The sequence below is a fragment of the Bradysia coprophila genome, unplaced genomic scaffold (assembly GCF_014529535.1).
Source record: "Bradysia coprophila strain Holo2 unplaced genomic scaffold, BU_Bcop_v1 contig_732, whole genome shotgun sequence".
NCBI classification, from domain to species: domain Eukaryota; kingdom Metazoa; phylum Arthropoda; class Insecta; order Diptera; family Sciaridae; genus Bradysia; species Bradysia coprophila.
Window position 1 is genome coordinate 4,346,007 of NW_023503972.1, and position 6,942 is coordinate 4,352,948.

Below are 6,942 nucleotides of genomic sequence, written 5' to 3' on the forward strand. Positions count from 1 at the left end.
GCTACGTTCATAAAAAATGCTTTTTTTAAGGAACGGAGCTGGGGAATCTATCAATGAATTAACTCAGAAAGACTAAAGAAGTTTCCATCATGAATAGCGGCGACGGCATATCTTCTTTTTCTCTTAGCAACTGCAGATTATTTTCGGTAAAATTCTGGGAAGAAATCACAACTGAGGTAAATAAAGTGAATGACTGAAAACAAGGGACCATCCATAAAGAGCGTCAGTAATATAGGGTCTTACCGTGGATTTACATAGCAACGTAAAAGTGACAGATGCAATGTTTTTTAAATACTGCAACCCGAAATTTCATTCATAAAATTAAAATTATGAATGAAATTTCGAGTTGCCGTATGAGAAAATTTTTGCATCTGTCACTTTTACGTTGCTATGTAAATCCACGGTTACACACAATGTTATAGGTAAAGGGATGCAACGAAAGTACAATGCAGGAATGGCCGGTCCAATTCATCTTAAACGTATACACAATTTATGTCAAAATAATATGGGAATGAGTGCGTTTGATTTCTGAAACCAAATTTCAATGTGGTCAATAGACCATGTCTGTTCTACACTTTCATTCAAGTGATGAAATCTAACGTCGTCTTATTCAGCAAATCGTATGATAAGTTAAGTGAAGTAAAAGATTTTTCGTCGATCTGTTGAAAATACATCAAGAGAAGTAATAGATTCTACAATTATCTTGCTGATATATTTGTCATTTGTGAAATTCTATGATAATGCCAAATTTTGTTAAGAAAATAGAAATTACTCCTGCTCGAGCTCATGAACCCTTCTTCACATCACTTACACAAATGCAATATGTTGCTGGTGTTACTTAAAGTCTAGCCACTGGAACAACTAATTCATCAGAAAAATCGTTTGTTGTATCGTTTATTGATTACATATCATACAAGCTACAAATTCTTTCGCACATTCCTGTCAAAGGTTTGCGTTTCTTTTAAGTCTATCCGATTTTATTTTGTTTGAATCCATCAAAATTATTTATCTAATCACTGTAAGAATCAGCGATGGTAGACTTAGCAATGATTGTGTTTCGATGATCCACTCCTAAAATGATTTTGCGTTTCTCTAAAATCACTTCGTACCCTTGGAGTGCCTCAGAATGTCTGCCCGAATCGATTACGAATCAGCGATTTCAAAATCAGTATTGATTGTACCACAATGAGTACGAAATTCGAAATCGCTGATCGGTACTGCAGTCTTGGGCAAACATTCGGAGGCGCTTCAAAGGTACGAAGAGGTTTTAGAGAAACAAAAAATTATTTTAGGAGAGGATCATCCAAACACAATCATTGCTAAATCTAACATCGCTGATTCGTACAGTGATTGGGGTAACTGTTGAGGTACATGAGTTTTTCGAAGAGGTATTTAGAGAATCGATTGTCTCTTAAGTCTCTTCGAAAATTCATATTCCAACCAAATGTTTTCCCATATCTCAATGGTACAAATCGACCATTTTTGATTTAGCAATGTGTTCGGATGAAATTTTCCTAAAATAATTTTCGTCAATCTCTTCAAATCTATGTCGCTTCTCAGAATATTTGCCCAAATTGGTGTTTTCGTACTTATGATGCAAGGTTGTCGTATTGGGATCCAGATCGTCCGATTTTAATGACGAAACGTGGAATTTCTCGGTTCAACTATTGCAGTACACACCCAATTTCGTTATCAGTCTGACATCCAAAAGGTTAGCTCGTGATTTGGAAAGTCGCTGCAATTGTGAAAAGAGACTTTTATTCACTACAAGGTCTTACTAATTGTAAAAGATTGAGTTGCTAACGTAGCAGCGTTTCGTAATATTTTTACATTTTTAAGTAAAAGAAGCTTACGTGTCTCAGTAGATTATTTGATTCCACACCTAACCAGTTTTTGTAGATAACTACTACACCTTGATTTTTTTTTATCGTCTTTCCAAGTCTACGTTGAGTATCGAACTAATTTTGAATGGAGAAATTTGTAACCATGCCACATTTTATGAACGTGCTTATCACAATTTTTTATTATCTACTAGATAAGAAGTATAGGGTAACTGATGTGGTGCATGACTATCGCATTTGCTTTTCCACGCAATCTCGGATCTTCTTTTCGGGGAAATTTAATTTTACGATAGATCCTACAATAACCTCAGAAAATGAATAGGTGACGCAGTTCCGATCTGTAAAGTATTCAATGTATCTGATATCAGCTTATATTTTATATCAGTTTTGGCATCTGATTCGGCTTCCTGTGTCACCTATTCCTTTTTTGAGGTTTTTGGGGTATATCAGTGGTTTTGAACGTTTGGAGGGGTGTAAAAAGAAGAGTTCTGATGTAAGACAGCCGTTAGATATTTGACAATTTGAAAATCTGTAAAAATCCTTGAGATCTGACTCTTCCCAGCAGTGCCGACATTCACGAAAATATTTTTACGAATTTTCTCAAATTTTCATAAAAAACGTTTTGTAAAAATTCACGAAAATTTGTAAAAATCATGAAAATTTGACAAATTTTTTGAAAATATTTTCGCGAATATAGACACTGCGTTCAAAGAAGGAACCAAGCTACCATCAACTCGATAATCCAAAAGTCTGGAAGTAAACCCAAAAAAACCTGAAAAGTCCTTAAGTTCTTGCTCTGGGAAGACAGTGGAGTATGGAATTTTAAGAATCAACCATTTTTCAATTTACTAGTCCTGAAAGTCCAGACGGGAACCTAAAAAAACTTGAAAAATATCTGAAAATCGTAGAATTCTTAGTTCCCACAATAGATTCCTAAGATTTGCATAGAATCAACCAACTTCCACTTTCCTAGTCCTGAAAGTCCAGACGGGAACCTAAAAAAAACTTGAAAAATATCTGAAAATCGTAGAATTCTCAGTTCCCACAATAGATTCCTAAGATTTCGGCCGCTGTAGCTCTTCAGGATGACGAGTTACAGAAAAAGACCCTTCGGACCCTTTGGTCCCCGGAAATCTCCAAAACATTTCTTGCACAGCACTTATCTGGAAAGTTATCGAGGTGGGAAGAATTTAAGCTTTCGAACACTGAACTTACAATATGTTTGCTTTTGCAAAATAGGCCATGATTTACAACACATCGTGTGTGTGTGTTTTTGAATTGAGGCTGGTTAGCCTCAACTATGAATGGTTTAAAGTTGTGAGTTGAATGGGAATTATCATGCAGAAACATTACAAATTTACACCGAAATTCTTCAACGAAAAGTTCCAATTATTTTTCTTTTTGTCATCTCTCAGTAATGAGATACTAAAATCCGCAAATATAATAAGATAGACGTCGTCTTGCTTTGTATTTGATGTCACTTCAAGTATCGTCTGTGTTTCCTGAGCTTATAATACACAAGCTATTTCAGTGTCAGCATATAAAATCCCTCACACCCCAACACATTTTTTGCTACCCCGGTTTGCTACAAAGTGAAATTACTCTTTCTATTAATGACAAATTCTTCCTTGACGTCGGAATAATCCACAGTCTTATTTACCCTCTTGTAAAAAAAAGAAGCGAAGAGAAATCAAAGCATTTTATACCACAAAAGACACTGTCTCAAAGCGAATCGACACAATGGTGCCACACAAAAGGTGTTCATTTCAACACACTGCGGCACCAGCGCAAATCTTTTTTACATTCTAATTCTGTACTTCAATTATTATTAAAATATAATTCCGGTGTTATATACCCATAACCAGAGACTCCGATACCTCCATCCATTTTGTATTATGCGGGCAAAGTAATTAAAATTTTAATAAATGCCACGCAGCACTCACACACCGTTCTCATTCGATCAACATGGTTTCATAATCTTTCATCGGATGATAAAAGTATATCACAATAACCGGGCGACACGGTGTATATACGGTGCGACATCCCCTTTGATTGTGTTAAACCAGAAAACTCAATTTTTTAACAAAAAGATTCTCATTTAAAGTTGCATTGAATGAAGTCACGTGGCACGTTCATTGAATATTATTTTTCCGATGATGCCAACAAAAGGGCCTATCACCGAGAATTGATTGACCACTTCATTGGGGGGGGTCAAGTTAGAACTACAGTTTGAAAAGACATTTAAAGCCGAAAATTTGATTCAAATTTTTTGGGAAAAAAATTGAAAAAATTGAAACCGAAAAGCTTATCTCATGAAAAAAAAGGTTGACCTTTGTTCGGTGAATGTTGCTACCGCTGATGTAGAAATCAGCTCATATCAATCTCCAGCATATTATTAAAACGGGTGTCAAATTATCCAATTTTGATTGACATTCTTTCGGGATCTGTGTACGTATATCGAACGTTGGTCTCATTGTTTCGAATTGTATAACATTGCCGTGCCGACGGATTCGAAATTATTAATATTTAAGTTGTGGTTTCAATTTTCCATTCACAAATGCATGATATGCGTGAAAATTCTGTGAAACTGTGTGTGTGTGTGTTCACGTTCACTCCATTTGTATCTAAATGGCTGGTGTGTAATGCAAGTAGCTGGTATATATCATTATCAACGTATTATTTTTATAATATGCTGGGGCATTATGTACCCCCTAATCTGTTCATTGTACATGACAACATTATTTTTCGTTTAAATTGCGTTCGGTTTCAATAAAACGCTTGTCTACCGCATTTTTTGTGTCATATGAAATTCGATTCATCAATCAAATGCTCTTTTATCAGAGGTTCTCCGCTTTGTGGATTAATTCTGAGATTTTTTGTTGTTTAAATTGTGGGTCGTGAGAAATCTGACGATTAAAATGTTTTGTTGTAGCTGACGTGTTAATCATCTCGTCGTTGTACTATAGAATTATTTTTATCTTTTAACGGTTTTTAACACTTCTCACCGATTTTCTTTCTAATTTTTAATTATTCCTTTTATTACCCTCTATTTCCATTGTTGTAGCGTAAACGGTGGATAAACGGAGGAAAGAGTAAATAATACCTTAATCAATGAATGGTATCATTCCCTTCTTTCATCTTTCTACAGTATTACTCAAAAGGGGTAATTTCTTCAGGCTTACGGCCGGAAAATACTAAGAAACTAAAAGACCAAGAGGCTAATGTCATGTCATCTGTTATCGTAAGCGAAAAATCTGTTCAAACTAATGAAGTAAAAGATTTTTTTAGCAATCTGTTGAAAATATTTATATAAAAAGAAGTAATAGATTCGATAATCGGTACAAATGGCAAGTGAAAGATGAATGGTATAAGAAACACGCTCACAACATGGATCATCGCGACCTGACTTGACTATAAAACAGCTTACATATGCAATTCGGCACCTTCAAATGTATGAGTTGCTTTTACTTTTATTAAATAAAATTCATGAAAAAGTCAACACCTACAACACATTAAGCCATCGTCGTCAGAGTGTCAGAGTTTCATTACAAATCCACCGATATGTTGCTAATTGTACGTCTCTCAAGCATACTTTTATATCAGTAATTTAATTTTCATGCTAGCGATGCGGAAATCCTTATTTTTCCCACTATGAAGCGTTGTCAAAATTGCGTTTTATTGTCATTCTGATAGGCGCCGTTTTAGGTGATAATAATTTTCTCCCCTAAAATGGCGGGGTAGCCATATTGGGTGAAACGCTAGCATAAAAAACGGTGTGTTCACCTCGGGGAGAAAATAAGGAATTCCGCATTGAGCGATTTGCAGCCCTCGCCTCGCTCTGACTGCAAACTTTCGCTCTTGCTGGAATTTCCTATTGACTCGCCTTGGTTAACAAATAACTATCTTGGGGGGATGAAACCTGCCTTCGTTAATTTTCAATTTTCTGTTTGCTTTGAGTTTGAATTGAGTTCTTTTTTATTGTGAAAAGGTCATTCCGATTGTTCGTTTAGAGAGTTGTTGGCTTCCGTTTTTCTTAATGATAAAGATTTGTTAAGTCGATAGTTTTGTTTGTTGAAAGCTTCTGTCTGGCGTTTGGTTCGACATGGAGATTAACGATAAGGTATTTGTGATTCCGCTGTTTATCAGAGCTTTTTCGCTGTAATTGTGTTCGGTGTTGTGTTTAGTATTTCATTGAAATGAAAGGATTTCGAGTGTTTCTCCTCCAATGCATGTCATTTCGATATTGCATATCACAAGCTTTCTTGCTCGAAGGAACTAAACATTTAATTCAAACTGTTCCGTTCGATTACTGTATTGTGAAAGAGCCGGTGGAGCAACTGAAGATGGCCACCACCGAGCTCTGAGGACGTAACAGTGTCTCCTTTCGATGGATGTGTGAAAACTAGTAGTGTTACGTGAAGAGCATTTTTTTTCTGTTAAGCGGTTTTGATCACGTTAGAGTATGTCTAGTCTGTTGCTAAAGCGCAACGTAAAAATACCGTATGCTCAATCTTTGAGTATTTGATTTAAGTGCTCATTTAACTCTGAAATAAATTGAGACATTTCCTGCTTACTTCTCGATTGTAAATTTTGGTTTAAAAGAATTGAATGATCGATGGAGAGCGATGATTGATGGTGATATGGAGAGAAATGAAACTGACACTTTTTTTTTGGAGTATTTTAACATTTATTTGCTTTTCGTAAAAAAAGAGACAATTCGAATGTAAGATTTTCTTTCGACATTTTAGAAATGCTAAATTATTATCTTCTATAAATCCATTTTTTTATTTATTAAAATAAATCAATTCAAAATAATCAAAATGTTTTCCATTTTTTTTCGTATTTATTGACAAAATTTGTATGAATTTAAAAAATTTATTTTCCAATTTTTTTTCTTTTCTTTTTTTTTTAAATTTATTTTAACAAAAATATAAAAATGTGGATCATTTAAACAAAATAAAAAAATTAAAACGTAAAACGAGTAAAAAATAATAAGCAAAAATATAAAACATAAAAAATTATAATTAAAATTAATTGGATCATTCAATTAACATTTCGTGCAAAAAATCACAGATTTTTTATTTAATTTCAAACACAAATC

The 6,942-nt window shown here is 34.4% G+C and overlaps 1 long non-coding RNA gene across 2 annotated transcripts; it reads right to left on the reverse strand.

Moving 5' to 3' along the window:
- Positions 1–878: 878 nt before the first annotated feature.
- LOC119084293 lies at positions 879–1,970 on the reverse strand. 2 transcript variants are annotated; one of them, XR_005089033.1, is made up of 2 exons: positions 1,883–1,970; positions 879–1,735 (listed from the first exon to the last, which is right to left on the reverse strand). It is a non-coding gene; the product is annotated as an uncharacterized LOC119084293 (long non-coding RNA). The 2 variants fall into 2 exon arrangements; XR_005089034.1 differs by having other exon boundaries at positions 1,854–1,960.
- Positions 1,971–6,942: the final 4,972 nt, after the last annotated feature.